The sequence below is a fragment of the Mizuhopecten yessoensis genome, unplaced genomic scaffold, assembly GCF_002113885.1.
Source record: "Mizuhopecten yessoensis strain PY_sf001 unplaced genomic scaffold, ASM211388v2 scaffold4411, whole genome shotgun sequence".
Lineage (NCBI taxonomy): Eukaryota > Metazoa > Mollusca > Bivalvia > Pectinida > Pectinidae > Mizuhopecten > Mizuhopecten yessoensis.
In genome coordinates, this window is record NW_018405533.1 from 1,325,557 (window position 1) to 1,341,715 (window position 16,159).

At 36.4% G+C, this 16,159-nt stretch overlaps 1 protein-coding gene and 1 pseudogene across 1 annotated transcript in view; both read right to left on the reverse strand.

Annotated features, from left to right (window-relative positions):
- Positions 1–12,737, reverse strand: part of LOC110448989 (serine/threonine-protein kinase HT1-like) — a 41,441-nt gene extending 28,704 nt beyond the window's left edge. Inside the window, exon 1 of the mRNA XM_021495557.1 lies at positions 11,900–12,737. The gene's annotated coding sequence lies outside the window, so the exon portion shown is untranslated. The remainder of the gene's footprint in view (positions 1–11,899) is intronic.
- LOC110448990 lies at positions 1,301–11,960 on the reverse strand (annotated as a pseudogene).
- Positions 12,738–16,159: the final 3,422 nt, after the last annotated feature.

Here is a 16,159-nt window from a genome sequence, read left to right on the forward strand (position 1 = left end):
TCTGGATTTTGATTGGTATTATTGTTTTTTCCTGGCCCAAGGGGGGCCCCGGACTTTGTAGGTTTGGCTTGCTCCCATAGTTGTTTTTCATTTTCCCTTTCAGCCTTTGTTAGGTCATTCCTTATTTTTACGCTTTTAAAGTTGTCCTCTTTCCCTAGGTTCTTTATATTCTTGAAAAGGGTTCTCTTGACTTCAAGGCTGACAAGGGAAACTAACAGATGTCTCTCTTTCTTCTTCTCCTGTTCCTTGTTAAATTTTCCTAATCTTACTGCCTTGATTGTGTCTTTCCCCCCTTAAATTGTGTTGCATGTTGTTAGTATGCTCCTAATGATTCCTGTATCGTGAACTTCCTTTTCCTCTCTTTTGGCTGATGTATGTTCTGGAACACCGTATAATACGATATTGCATTACCTTGACTTTCTATCATTTATTTCCGACACAATGTTCGTAACGTTTTCTGACGGGGGCTGTGCCATGGATTTTAAACCCATTGCCAGCTTTGGCCATTCTGCTTGATTTAAGTGTTCCTTTCCTGGGACTACCATCTCCTGTGTTATTTTGCGAACTGCATCTCATCACACTTTTTGCTCATGGCCTCTTCTAGTTTTATTATTCTGTTATAGAACATCTTTCTTATCAGTATCAAATAACAAAGAACTTCTGGCAGGACATACGTGGATGGATATACCTAAAACATTTGAATAAAAAATAATAATATACACGAGCTTGACAGTAATATCCCAAGGGACGGGTGAAATTGAAATGTTTGAAAAAACATTGGAATCATGGTCGAATATTTTCATACTCTAAAGCATAAACGTGGTCCAAGCTTATTATATCATATCTTAAATCCTCTATAGGTAAAGAAATAAAATATAGCTGACACCCGTGAATACTCTAGAAATATCGTCAAAACCATATAATGTATGTAATAACAATTAAATATATATTTCCCTAAAAAGGCTATATTATTCTTCTATCTTTAATATGGTATCGAAGGTGCTTAAATTATATCTGCATATGGGTATATGATATTCTATATGCTAGATGCAATGCGATTAAACTGAAGGTTGACACATTATATCATTATAAAATACATTAACAAAGATATTGCATGAAGTTAAGCGTGGTAGATGTACACATTTTTGTTTATGTATGTATATATGCATGTATGTATGTATGTATGCTTTTATGTGAACATTAGTGTTTGTTTTACTATTTAAATTTAATTTAATTGAGTTTTCTTTTTTTTCTTATATCAAATTTTTGTTTTGCAAAAAAAGAATAAACACGTGATATATAATCCATCCATTTATAAGCGTATATGATTTCAAAATAAGTGTGCACATAAAATCAAATGATTATGATGATTAAAATCAAACGTATCCCGCTAATATTATCATTTGTGATACAGGTTTATGTAGGTTTATTTTGACATTAGTTTACATTATCTGCCTATGACTCACATATTCAGGCTGAAGTCGGTTACGTCATATTTAAACCGCTTTGGTTAACAAAAATTCGAAAGCAGACATAGCTAGTGAATGCAAAAACATCGTCAATAAGATACAAATTATCTAAACATATAATAAAAAAGGCAAATTCGTGGAATTTAAATCCCCCGCTTTCAGGACAAAAGGTAAGTTGAAAATGGGTACCGAACTTGGCCGAGCCTTTAAGGCATTTAACCCTGTGAGTAAGTTTGAAGAGAATCGGTTTATATTTGTTGTAGTTATTGCACGGAAACGAAACGCAGCAGGTAATGATGTTTTTCGTATTTCAATGGGCCATAACTCCGCCAAATGGTGTCCGCTGAGAGTGTTCATCGAACATGGCCGAGCCCTTAAGGCATTTAACCCTGTAACCAAGTTTGAAGAGAATCTGTTTATATTTGTTGTAGTTATTGCACGGAAACGAAGCGTGACAGACACATAGACGGACAAACTCAAATTTAGATCCCCCGTTTCGGTGAAAGCGAGTGTTAAACATAAGTATATAACATTTGATACATATCAAGTTATTTATTGTTGAACGGTATAAACTAGTGGCTACGTTTCAATGCTTAAATGAAGGTTGCGACTTAATCCGAAATACACTCCAATATCAAAGCACACGATGCTTTAAAGATACCGCCAACACAAATACATGCACAAACATGTACCTCTACCCTAACTTTGAGAACTGTTTTTAGGTGGATGAAAAAAAAAATCAAGAATGGTAAAGTTGACATTTAAAAGGACACACGGCCGGACAGGTCAGTTGTTGCAGCAACAAAGAAGAACATTGCTGCCTGTGAAAGCAATACTTAAGGATGATTAACTGTTTCTGAAATAGCTCAAGACATATTGTCAGACTTTCAGAAGGCAGTGCACATTGTATTCTGACCAAGTGCTGGAATTGATGAAAGTCTTGTGCCCGATGGATCCCTGATTTGCTGACATCTGAATAAAAGGCCAAACGTTTAAAATGTGCTGTTATCAAAACATATATACAGTTTCCAATACTGAGTAATACTAAACAATTTTTTTTGACAAATTACGGAGAATGCGATTGCTATCTGAGATTATTATAGGGGAAACAACCTTGGTCTTTTACTTTGAACCCCAAAGGCACATTAATAACAAGCAATGGTTTTCGAGAAATCAAGAAATTCCAGTGATTGCATGACATATTACAAGCGCCAAGTACGTTTTATATTCCGTTTGTTTTTCAATTCTAGTGGGCTTGTGGTTCCGATACCGTGCAAGTATAGAGACAAAGTACTGAAACCTAACAAGCGTAAGAGTTGAATGGCGTCAAACTAGTTCACGACAATATTTCATCTAAAAAACAAACATTGCACAGGCATTTTGAAGATAGAGAAAGTAGCACAAATCTATTTTTCATCCTGTGTACCAGATCTACGTCCCTATGACTTTTTCTGATTCTTTAACTTAAAATAAATGCTTTCATGGAAACGATTTGCCTCTAGAAGTGCTCTAGGTAGTGCAATCTTCCAGCGTCTCGCCAGTACATCAAGGGGAGATTACCGCGCTGTTTTTACGTCATGGATAGCGCGATTGCGAAAGAGCGTTTTTGCTAAGGGGATTACTTCGAAGTATTGTAATAGAAAAATCAAACTTTATACATCATTCATGTTAATCCTGGCACTTGTGCCAATAGTTATTTAACGACCCTCGTGTATATAGCATAGCATAACAATTGCCATCAAAAATCAACAAAAAAAAAAGCCACAACAAAAAACACACTTGGTTAACATAAAGCATTAAGGAAAGGTGATAGTATACTGCTGACGGCGTTCGCCTCGCACACTATTCTTTTCATTGTGAGTAAATGTCAGTTTTGAAAGGAAGACTTTCAAGAGAAAATGTCAATGCTTGTATTAGTGTCACATGAAGAGAGACTCCCACTTTTCAACAGAATCACGAAAACTTGGTGCAGAAGGTCGGAGGGACGGATCCCGGCTCCAACATGTTTTGACGTTTTCCTCAACATTTTCATCTATGTCAGATCCAAACACAGGTCTTTCCTCTCCATTTCCTACATAACGTTCTATTTGTTTAGCATCTAGGGAATCAAATGGTTCATCGTCCGAGATGATCTCGAACACCACAAGACCAAGAGAGTAAACATCGGCTCTCATCATAGCAGCCCGGTCTAACAGCTCCCCACGGAGTACTTCAGGGGCAGAATAACGAGGGGTTCCGATGTTCCGCACCTGTTGAATAACAAAGATTCAACTTATGGCAATTGTAAAGAAGTTAACAATTAAAAACACATGAAACTTTCAACAATGACACTTGCTATTGAATATAGTTATACATTATCTCTATAATAGCGTGTCTGATTGGATTATATTAATCACATGATGGGGAAAAATAACATGATGTCAACATTACGCACTCGAGAATCCCAGGTCATATTTCCCTTAATCGAGCTTCTTTATAACATTAGACAAGAACCGCCACAGCTGTTTAAGGAGTAAAACACATTTAACCCCTGTGACCTTGAAAGTCAAACATGGCCATACAGTTGAATTTGTTTTACAGCCCTTTATCCTGGAACGCAACTTGCTAAATATCACCACCCTATACCTTTTGTTTATTGATGACTTTTAAATATTTATGGATTATGGACAAGATGTGACCAGGAAAGTGTGTCAAGGTCATTCACATCTACAAGCAATCACCCTTTACACTACTCTAGTGAGTGAAGATCATTTATTACAACAAATTTGATAGCCCTTCATCCATGCATGTTAATAGCCAAATATCATCACCCTGGAGGTTTTGGTAATTAAGAAGAAGTCGTTAAAAGATTTTTAAGACAATTGATCCCGGTGACCTTGAATATGAGTAAAGGTCATTCAATTGAACAAACTTGGTAGCCCTTCATGCCAACATCCTTCTGGCCAAATATCATCACCCTGACTGTGTGATGCTTTAATTGCTTGCCATATGGAAACAGCTCATCAATCAGAAGAAGTTATTTAAATATTTAAACATATTTGACCCACTGTGACCTTGAATATGGGCGAAGGTCATTCATTTGAACAAACCTGGTAGTGCTTTATCGGGCCAGGTGAGCTAAAAAGGCAATAACATTTCTTTTAATCAAAACACCAATTTAAGTAAATGTGAAATATCCCATTTCAATGATGATAACACGTGTCGTTACACGAGTCACAACAGTTTAAATAGAAACAAAACATTGCCATATTCTTATATACTGTCTGATGCTCGGAACAAATGTTTGTAATTGAACCAGATAAATCGCACATATGGGGATATTTACAAGGTTACAAGGAGAAAATGTACATTGGAAGACAACTCGACCTCTTTATCTATAAAAATAATATCAATTTAGGTAACTCTATCTCTATATTATATATAAATTCCAGTAACGGTATCATGATAGTGACAAGACAGATCGAGTTGCCTCCCCATTTTGGTACTCTTTGAAATATCCTGTGTAGCACGCACATACTATCATCTCTGTAACATATTCCCCTCTTTAAAATAAGGTACACTGTACGGCTTCAACAAAGTAAAAACGATTGATTTTTCACAATAGCAGATACTTAAGGGAAAATATATGTTTTATATATTAAGAGAAAATGTAGGATATGTATGACTTTACATATAGCTTACATTTTCCATCACTGATCTGCTCTTGTAAACAGTCAAAAGTATGAATTACAATTGAAATGTTTTGTTTTCCTTTGATAGCAGGCTTTTTGAGAAAAGTCAATTTTCGATTGTATCTACTGTAAACACATATATGTCAACCCCAATGTGCAACTCTTACCTGATCATGCGCTGTTGACGACGTATCGGAACTATTTCTCATCATGCTAAGCCCAAAGTCAGTAATCTTCGCCACGTAACCACCCTCCCTGGAATCCATCAAGACGTTCTGGGACTTGATTTCACAATGAGCGATGTTTTTCTCGTGCAAGTATGCTAGTCCACGGGATATCTGAATAATGATGCTCAGCTTGTTGTCTTCTGTAAGGGTGGCATCCGAGTCTGCAGACATGTGAAGTATTTGGAACAGACAGCTTTCCATGAACTCCATAACGATAGCGATGTTCGGGGTCACACAACAGGCGCCAATGAACTTGACGATATTAGGATGGTCGAGTGCACAGAAGACTTGAACTTCCGAAGTAAACTCTTGTAATCGTTTATTCGATACTCTCTGGACCCGCAGTTTCTTAACAGCCACTACAGTACCCTTCCATTTAGCGCAATAGATATCTCCGAATCCTCCATGGCCAATCTTTTTTCTCATATCCAGCTCATCAAATTCGATTTTTTCACCACGATAACTTTTCAGAAGATCAAATGACGTCAAAGGTTCTTTGCTTTTTTGTGATTCCTGTTGGCATAACCGGACCTGTTCCATACGGTTGATGAGGTCCGCTGCCTGCTCACTAACTTCCTCGGCGTACAAATAGTCTTCTTGTAGATGTCCTAGGTCCATATCTTCTTCCTGAAAGACGATTGAAATACAGAACTTAAAGGTACAGCAAGCATTATATACTTTTCCTTAACATTTACAAATTCACTAAATATTAAAGTAAATAATTCAAACCAACGTCACTGTGAAGCATTTAAGATAATTATCTAAAAACATTAGTATCAAATATTTAAGTGGATTTGCTCGAAGTATTTATGCAGACGTTTAAAGGAGATTGTCTCGAAACTAAGATATAGACGATATCCATGTAAATCTCTCCTTTGTTCATATTTGCCCCAGTTTTATCGATTAGAAGTTCTAATAATAGTTTCGTTGACACTTTGGTTTTCCCTTGTGTTTATTGCTGCTATCTACTTAATTCCTGTGATTTGTGTAAGTGTTATATCTAGGTTTTTTTTAAATCATTGAATTAACCTTCAGTAATTTCCGGGTTTGTTGTGTCAATCTCTAAACGATTTTCTAAGTTATTTGAGATGTAACACGGCATTTGAATGGTCAATCAAAACAATGTACGAGAGTTCAACCATGATATACCGTCCCTAAATTTCTCATTTGCATTAAAGCCCGGATGGCAATTGCTAATGACGTCGATGACTTTGACTGGCCCTGAAACGTCATGAAATTGATTATTCATGACACCAAGGACCCAAAAGGTCAACGTTATTCCGCCTCACTTTGAATATTTCTGACGTCACCAATTCAGAGCAGAGATACCCAGAATTTGAAGAAATAACTCAAAACTATTTTTAAATAGTCATTCCTTTCGGTGGTTGCAGTTTAAAGTGAATTAGAATGGGGATAATTCTTCTGTATTTTGATATTTTCGGTAGCATATTGTGATTATACTGTCGCGAATATCTGTTTTACTGGCTCTGCTCCGCGTCGCCAGTAACATTCAATATGCGACAGTATAATTATGATATACCATCGCAAATTTCAAAATACAGTAGGATTATCCCCTAATTGGACGCATGTCATATATACCTGTAGCATTAAGCATATTACCTGTATCAAAAACGGATACTGCGAAATACTTACTGGTCGCTCATAATATCTATCTGTCAAGTCTCTAACCCAACGTGTCATGCTGCTTTCCTTCCGGTTGATTGGTGGTCCCATCTTAGATCCGGACCTTCCTGATGAACGTGACACAGACATAGATCCGAGCGGCATGCCAACACGCCCAAGCGCCGGTTAAAGGGGTTATCAACATATACTCTACCACCAGGTGACTGTGAAGAACTCTTTGAAATCACCGCTGTTCCATGCTCCATTCCCACCCTACCTTCTCTCCTGTTTTGGGCATTATCCACGTATCTGTTAGAGGAATAGCTTTGCGATGTTGAAGAGGAGGAGGGTCTTGAAATCACCGCTGTTCCATGCTCCATTCCAACTCTACCTTCTCTCCTGTTTTGGGCATTATCCACGTATGTTTTAGGAGAAGAGCTTTGCAATGTTGAAGAGGAGGAGGATTTTGACATCACCGCTGTTCCATGCTCCATTCCAACTCTTCCAACGCTACGGTTGTATGCATTGTCTACGTAGGTCTTTGTTGAGGATCCTCCATAGCTTGATCTCCCGGAACTGGATCCTCCGAAACCTGCTCCGCCACTGCTAGCGGAAGACCCGGATGACCTCCCTGAAACAGGCATGCTCCCAACTGGCATTCCGACCCTTCCCATACTTCGGTTGGATGCATTGTTTACATATGATCTCGGCATATTTACTTAATCTACAAATACAGAAAAAGGTATACATGTATTTCGATAAAGTGTTTGAAGGTATTTAAAAATACTATTTGCAAATAGTCAAATTTTGAATAGCTGTTGTTCTTCAAAATACTTTGCAAGATTTATTTCTTATGGGAACACTTGTAGAAAACAATATCAACAAGCATACTGAATATTGCGAAAATAAATGTCCTCTACCGGGCCCCGCTAGCTATTTCACTGTAATGATTAATATAAATGGTGCCATTTGGCGTTAATTTAAAGCTTGTAATTAAATGATTTTAACATAATAATAATACAAGAAATTGTTATGTTAGTATCATGACAGAGGAATTATATAAAATAAAATGATTGTTATATTTTGTTGCTTTTTAGGTATTAAATCAATTACCAGCAAGAATAAATGAGAGACGTGAATATCATCACCAATGTGTTATAACGTGTTACTTATCCAGTTTAATTCAGTTCATTATTGCCCTTTGAACAGTGTTACGGCCCCTTGAACTTGAAAGTTATATTTTGTCTGTAAATATCCTAAAGTTTCTAAACCATAATGTTTACATGCTATTTCAGATCTATCCGAGATATTATTGTTCTTTGTAATTGTGTGAAGGAATGAAGCCGCTAAAGCGCTGACAAGGATTTTCTAAAAATAGTAACGGTGACCTTGACCCGACAACCCTGAAACTCGAACTGGTTCGAGATATTATTGTCATTTGTAATTGTGTCAAGTTTGAACAAAATCCCTCAAGGAATGAAGTCTTTAGAGCGCTGACAAAGATTTTCTAAAAATAATAACGGCGACCTTGACCTTGACCCGACAACCCTGAAACTCGAAGGTGTCCGAGAAATTATGTTGCATAATTAACGGTTGAAATACAACTGAAGACAAATGCATAGGATATCAGAAAAGGGACATAGATCAGATAAAAATAGCTTAATCACAATATTTAAAACAGGTGCACAACGTCAGAGTTTATCTTCTGTATTGATGATGTATACAAAATCCATATATTGTTCAAGAATGGAAATGGTAGTTCTTTGAATAACATATTTTCAAACGAAAAATCAGGAAAGAGGCTGTCTCCTTTATTAAAAAGAGGAAGTTGAAATAATCGCAAGCGCACAACTTAATAAATGACTGGTAATATGTACAGGTTCATTAATATCTAATATCGATCTATGTGAGCTGTTTTGTAACTATAAGTAAAATATTACTAAAGACTTGAACGAAATGAGGAAGAGAATATTAAACAAGATTTATTTCGAGACACATACTTAAAAAGTATGGCGCCCATTCATAAAACTGTTACTGATAATTGTTGAAGAAACTTGAACTATACTATTTTTAGTTTTTGACGTCAAGGTCAAATAGAGATCAAAGAACCATTGTTCAAGCACCGCCATCCTATGATCTTCCGGCATACAAAGTTTGACGCCCATTCGTGACAAAAGATATGCTCTGAATACCATCATTAACGAACTTGAAGTCAAGTTTAAAGGTCAAACTTAGGTCAATGTGATCTCGTTTTAGGATGCAATAAACCCATGTCGGACCTTTATACAATGTGTGATGCCCATTCCTGAAACAGTGGCTGTGAAATACAACAGTAACCGTTACTTGAATACTTGAGGTCCTTGCTAATTTTTAATTGTTAATAATTAATGTGTTGCTCCCACAACAACGTTTTGAATCAATGACTTTCCTCACTTCACTACCATTTCCCGTGTTTTATCCCAACGAAACAAACAAAACCTTCGATAGGGGGACGATGGACTAAGCATATCTAAGTTAATACGTCAAATCAACCAAACAAAGTTTTCCCCCCTAAATATAGTAACAGTGACCTTGACCTGCAACGCAGAAACCCGAAAGGAGACGTTCAATGTAATGCCATACTAAAGACTTGTATCGAGTATCTTGAAATTCCCATTAGGAATGAAGTCGGTAGAGCGATGACAGTTGTTTTTCTAAAAATAGTACAAGAGATCTTGACCTTTAACGCAGTAACCCGAATAGCAAACTTGTATTGTCATACATGACCAAACACTTGCATGAAGTTTCATGAAGTTCAGTTCAGTGATGAAGTCACAAGATTAATGACAAAATCTGAAAAGATAGAAATGACCTTGACTTTCAATGTAGAAACCCGAGATGCGAACTTGTTCCAGGCATGCCATTGCCATACCAAACACTTGCATGAAGTTTCATGAAGTTCAGTTCAGTGATGAAGTCACAAGATTAATGACAAAATCTGAAAAGATAAAAATGACCTTGACCTTCAATGTAGAAACCCGAGATGCGAACTTGTTCCAGGCATGCCATTGCCATACCAAACACTTGTATGAAGTTTCATGAAATTCCGTTCAGGAATGAAGTAACTAGAGCAATGACAGAGTGTAACATACGTACATACGTACATAGGTATACTAAATATATATTTATAAACTTTATTGATTTAACAACACTTATTAAACAAGTTATATAACTGATATCAATCACTATTGTTGGCCGGGATGTTAGCGCACGGAGGGTCTTAATGGAGGAGGAAACCGGAGTACCCGGAGAAGACACACGTAGTCGGGCTGGTGACGTCAAACCTTTTTACGTTCGATCGGGTAATTAAACCCTAGTCGCCTTTGTGAAAAGCGAGCCTCGCTATCAACTGCGCCACCCGATATTCCTTAACCAGGCTAGGCTTTATAATATACATTTTCAAGGAGGAAGTTGAAATTCGATGCATGATAGGGGAACAAATACCATCGAGCACACCTGTATGGTAATACATATCACGCGTTTACGATGTGAAATGTTAATAAATGTTAAAAGCCAAACGTTTGCCGAGGCATTTCATCATGACAAATGCTGTTTACTAAAGCAGTTGCAATGACAAATATCTACTTTACATTCTGACTTTGAGCTTGACAGGTATTTAGTAGATCTAAAATAATAGATGTATTTGTTTTTCCGCTACTATATCTTTAAATACATAAAACATTAAATGCGGGTACCCGGCCATAGTCGACAAATGAAACCAGTCCCGTGACTTACTTGTTTACCGGTGCTGTTTTGAAGTCAGCAAAAGTAAACAGGCTTCCGGGGGCAGCTCTGGTTTTTCCTGAGAGGCAGTGTTTTTGGTTTTTGGGATGGACGTTTTTGAATAACAGATAGTGAGTTCTGTTAACGAATGTTTGTGGCGACACATCTTTGTCAATGGTGCATTTATATATACCGGGTATATAGTACATGTGTCATGTATATTTCTGCATTTTCAAATGCCGACTGCCCACAGCCGACTGCCCACAGTGCCTAGGGTAGACGGCAAACGGCAAATATCGCGGTGCCTAGGGCTAGACGGCAAAACGATATTTGTGGTTTGTGTAGTGTTTTAACATTAATGTAGAGAAGACATAACATGTACATCAATCCATGGTAATTAACCAATAAAAAGTGTCGTAACATTGCAAACGTTTTTTCCTACTGGATCTCAGTTTGGCCCAACCTACCTACATAGTTTAATGTATACTAAGATACTAATGCCGTGTAAAACGAAAGTGAAAGTAAAGTGGTAAAGATTCTTAACCGAGAGCCAAGATCAAATCAGATAAAGTGGCCAATGCATGTTGGAACATGCGATGAATATAGTAAACACTCTTGATAACCTAGCCTTTTTTTAAATGTTAGTCCGAATTTCCTGTAGCCCTGATAGACCAGACATATATCTGTCAAAATATCAAAGTCTGGTGTCGGGCCAGAGAAAAATCGGGCTTATTAAATATTTACTATTGAAAAAAGGTATATGGGTCAATATAGCTACTACTGTATCGGCTCTCGGAATATAAAATGACCATTTAATGTTCGCTCGGTCAAATGACACATCCTGTGATTACGTCGTATCACAGCATGACCAAACTGCCTGTTTGTGGTACATTATATGTAGTTTTCTGTGCACATGTCAGTGTAGAAAATACAGGTTCACACATAATTATACTTCTACATGTATAAAGTAATGCATGACAACCAAACATTTGCCGGGAGGAAATCTGTGCATCAAAATGGCGATCAACGTACACGTAGCCATCGTGAAATTTGGATTACCGTCACACAAAACAAGTGACAGTTTGCAAGACTGGCATAGGAATAAACAAAATAATATATACCATAATATCAACTAAAGTCAATATACCTGCTCGCTCCGTCGTTCCAAGCGGACTGTCACCGTGTAGTATGTGTCTACTTCCGTAAATACACATGTACCGTGTGACCTAGATTCCGTTAGAGTTTACTACACACGCGTCCTGGTCAGCGGTCTCGTACCCAACAGAAGACAGTAAGTGCATCTATTGACTGTACCGTGCACACCTACACCTGTAATATCTTTGTATTTACCTGTCAGGTGAACATTTAACTGTGTGTTAATGATTCAATTATTTGAAGATTTCAAGATAACAATTATTTCAAGTATAATGATACGTGTGTAATCCAACTATGCTTTATAGTGGGAACGAAGCCATTTCACTGTGTCTGCTCTCTGCGCTCGGTATTCCCCAACCACCTGGTGTGTCACAGTTCGTGAGAATCTTTTACAGTAATACGTTTAAATGTGTACTTTTACTTTCGATATCGTCCACATGAAATGAATTGCATTATCTGGCGCGGATTAAGAAGGGGGCTTTTGGGCGTACCCCCCTCTCGGTACGCCGCCAGAGGGGGTACGCCCCCACTAAGACTGTGAAGTTCACAAACATCAATCTATACTGTGTTTAAGCAGTTTGGCCAATAAAGTTATCATACTTACTTTCACATCATTTAACAGCATTTATTGTATATGATGTGTACCAAGGCGTTGACTTATTATTTTAATGGATAGTGAATTAACAAATAATTATATAATTATTATAGAAATTCCCTCTAGCTCGAAGCTAGAAGTCGACCGTAATCTTAAAATCTGCCACACTTGTACGTCTGTCGAAACTACATTACATGTAAGCCATAGTTGTGATTTTTCAGAAATCCTTATTAGGGTAATACTATGTATATATGTAATGTATTTGGAAGCTTTAATGAAATAATTTAGAATGAAATCAATAAAACTTTGCTCTACGAAGTATTTCCCCTTCACACTTAACTAATAATGAAAAAGATGTTTTATGCAATACATAAAGCTTTGTATTTTGAATTACAATTTTAAAAGATGCAAAAAAAGACTAAATTATCCATTCGCATGTCAACAGACTGACAAAATACTAGATACAAGAAACTTTATTTAGAGTTGCATACATACATGTATAAACAAGAAACATAAGCAGTAAAGCTTGTATTGCTACACACATATACAAGGAAAACAATAATAATAACATAATAACACACGAAACAGGATAACCACAGATAGCTTATACATAAATTGCTTTAAATTCTAATACAACGAAAGAAAAACAAAGCATATCTCAGGATTCTAAGTGATCGGGAATCCCCCTATCTACGGAGGACCCCAAGACATGACACTTAAGGTATATTAAATATCAATAAGGACAGTATTGATATGGAACTATAATTCAAATAATAGCATAATGAAAAGTCACTCAATTGAATTCAAGTGAACAGCTGCATATCACACACGTATACCTTACGACTAATGGTTAAATCACTGTAAAGTGGACAATATACATAATGCAAATAAAGGAACAGAAATGGCAAAATATACGCTAAAATATTATGAAAAAAAGATGGTAATGAAATGTATTGTCTCATTCAGTTCTGTCAAAATATTAGGTATCAAACTGATATACAAGATGGTACTGCTATCAATGGTGTACTTGAAATTTGTATTGTAGTTTACTTCTACTTCCGGCTACATTTTATTTGCTAGCGCCTTCCTTGGCAATACAACACTTTTTGCTTTTATGTTGAACGTGAGGAAGGCAATGGGTTCTGTCCCCAGGCCGGGACATACCAAAGTCCTTAACATTGTAGTTAAACCTATAAAACCAACATTTAACCCTAAAGAACCAAAGTGTACCGTAATTTAATAGTATAAATAAATGCTGCAATAGTATAAAATAGATCAATAGAAACAGAAGCATATACTTAAGTATAACCAGGGCGTGCATATGAAGCACTAGTCTTTGCAAATATTGTAAAGGTAGATTGGGCTATCCTAGGAGTGGATCAATTTGCTGAACTCCTTGAAAGTTCAACTGGTTAGAATTTATTGGGTGAATATCTTCATACCCGTGCCGTCTCGAAAAGAAAGTACCCTGGGCACCACTGCAGTATTTTCTTTCCTACGTTCAGAGTTTAACATCTAACATTCAACAAGGTGAAGAATATACTTAGGAGACGCATTCACTCAAACATATTCTCATATCAACAGGCTAAAACGCACACTTGTAACTAAAGCGCTGTGTCTCAATCTTCCAGCTTAATAACGTCAGCGTTGTGTCTCAATCTTCCAGATTAATAACGTCTGCGTTGTGTCTCAATCTTTCAGCTTAATAACGTCAGCGTTGTGTATCAATCTTCCAGCTTAATAATGTCAGCGTTGTGTCTCAATCTTCCAGCTTAATAACATCAGCGTTGTGTCTCAATGTGTCAGCTTAATAACGTCAGCGTTGTGTCTCAATCTTCCAGCTTGATATTTTCGTTGAAATAAACATTAAAATATTGATACAATTTCAATAGTTTAATCAAACAACATATTCATTTCAAATTTTATGATAGATTACATAAAACGGTGAATATTATTAAACCATTATGGATTCTTTGCTCTCCTGCTTCCTAGTGCGGAGGGGGACCCGTGAAGATATCGCTACGCCTGTGTTATGGTCTCATAACACGGAGCAGGCCTTGGTAGTATTAAATTGTGGCGATGCAGTGCAAATGTAATAATATATGGGTTTTACTATCACTTTTCCACATTCGCGATAATAATATATATCGGAACACTTTTTAGTTTTGTTTCTATTCCTTTGACCATTATTACTACTGTACCTTAGTGAATAAAATGGCTACTTGGCTGAGTATAATATCTACTTTGTCCGATTTTCTGAATCGACACAAGATTTTTTTCGTTTAATTTTTTCTGGCAAGTCTAAGATCATCTCTAAATCTAGGATACAAAAAACGGGCAGCTATCCATTACACAAAACTAAGGTGTCATAATATGTCGTCCAAAAGGTGATAAACCCAGACGATATTTTAAGAACTGGAGACATATTACTGTTCCGATTAAAACTTAAAAATAAGCATCTGCATGTATTACTAATAGATTGAAATCAGGTTAAGACTCTAAAATGTCAAAAATGCAAACAGTGATAGAAAGAAAGTACTAAGTTATGTTAATATTTGAAATAGTGTAAGGGAAGGGATCAGGATTTCAATACGAATACTTCTTTTGCTATCATACATAATGGTTTTCATAGAACTTTGTAGATATACAAATGGGCTGTAGACAAGGGGATCAAGTGCATCTTACTTATTTATGTGAAGCTGAAATGTAAGCTATCATGGGGGACTAACAATATTTGATTTTGAGAACATAATATATTGACTTAAAGCTACATGGATTAGGAGAATACTCCTTTCTAAAGAAATGAATGACTAACATTGTATGGGGAAATTTGTAAACCTAAAATAACGGAATATCTAGTGATTGAATATATTAAAACTATCCATACAGAAAATAAATTTGGAAGGATAATTTTGAAGCATGAACCAAAGAAGCAAAAATGACAAATGTTAAAACATTTTGATGACCTTTTAAAATCGCCAATTTGGTAAAATAGAAATTTTAAGATTTAATAATGATCACCTTTTCTATAATGAAGGGCATTTAAAATATGTAGTATATGCTAGGGATATAATACAAACGAATGGTGATTATTTAAGCTATACAGATTTTAAAGAAAAGAATAATTTTATCACTGGAAACTTGCTACAGAACAAAAGCATTTGCGAATCAATAAAAACATTTATGACATATCACGACATAAGATAACAAAGCCATTCATTGAAGGACCGTTTAAACCCTTTCACACCAATGTAGCATTAAGAAATTGCATTGCACTGGTTACCTGTACGATACATGTCGCAGTACAAAATGTTGATGTACACATACAAGGCACTGAATGGTACAGCTCATCAGTACCTACAGGAGTCAGAATCATTGTTTTGTGTCCAAAAAATCTCGTACTGTGACATATGGAAACCGTTGCTTTGAAAGGGTTTCGGCCACGTTGAGGAATAGCTTACCATCTGCTGGTGGAAAGTCGAATTCCATGGCCGAATTCAAGAGGGACATCGAAACTCACCTCTTCACATCTGAATTTTAGGGTCTCTGCAAAGACGTCTTTAGAGTAATTTTACTAATTATATAGGGCGCTATATAAATGTTTTATATTATAATTATATTATTATTAAAAGAAAGGAAGTAGAGAAATGTACAACA